At 35.3% G+C, this 629-nt stretch overlaps 1 long non-coding RNA gene across 1 annotated transcript; it reads left to right on the top strand.

The window, feature by feature from the left end:
• Positions 1 to 125: 125 nt before the first annotated feature.
• Positions 126 to 490, top strand: LOC111648666 (uncharacterized). Its single transcript, XR_002760181.1, has 3 exons — positions 126 to 172; positions 303 to 372; positions 466 to 490. It is a non-coding gene; the product is annotated as an uncharacterized LOC111648666 (long non-coding RNA).
• The last annotated feature ends 139 nt before the right edge of the window (positions 491 to 629 follow it).

Below are 629 nucleotides of genomic sequence, written 5' to 3'. Positions count from 1 at the left end.
TGTGTGTGTGTGTGTGTGTGTGTGTGTGTGTGATTATTGCGTGATGTACATTCACAGCATTCACAGCAGGAGGTCGTTGACCCTTTCCGTGCTAAATGAACCTAAATGATTTTTTTTGTCTCATTAGGACCCATTGAGTTTGAGGAGTGCAATACAGCTATTGCTACTGAAGGTGAGTCTTGTTACAAAATTAAAGACACACAAGAGAAGTTTTACATTTACACTAAATTAAGCCTTAAATGTGTAATCCAAGTTTTTTTTTTTTTCTATAATCAATAAAAAAATTTTGTTTTTGTTTTAAGGTGCTAAACCCAGAAAGCGAAAACCGTTCGGCATCCCAGGTCGTAGGAAAGACAAGGACACAGACTCGACGTGAGTGAAGACTTTTTCATCTTCTGTCCACCATCACAGTTTATTCAGCTTACTTATTAATACTTATCATTATGTGACCATTTTGTCTTCCAGGGAATCTACAGAAGTTGAAGCTGCTGTGAGTATCCACCAAAACTAGTTAATGAATTTATTAATTCAATTGATACTTGTGTGTTTATATTAATTCAGTTTTGTATGTTATTTTGATTTCAAACAGCAGGAGGTAGAAAAGATCCTTGTTCTCTTCAGTTTTGTGT

This window comes from Seriola lalandi, unplaced genomic scaffold (assembly GCF_002814215.2).
Source record: "Seriola lalandi dorsalis isolate HSWRI2012SDOR001 ecotype SW California unplaced genomic scaffold, Sedor1 jcf7180002045533, whole genome shotgun sequence".
In the NCBI taxonomy this organism is placed as follows: domain Eukaryota; kingdom Metazoa; phylum Chordata; class Actinopteri; order Carangiformes; family Carangidae; genus Seriola; species Seriola lalandi.
The sequence above is the reverse complement of the archived record's forward strand: the minus strand, read 5'-3'. Positions and strand labels throughout refer to the sequence as shown.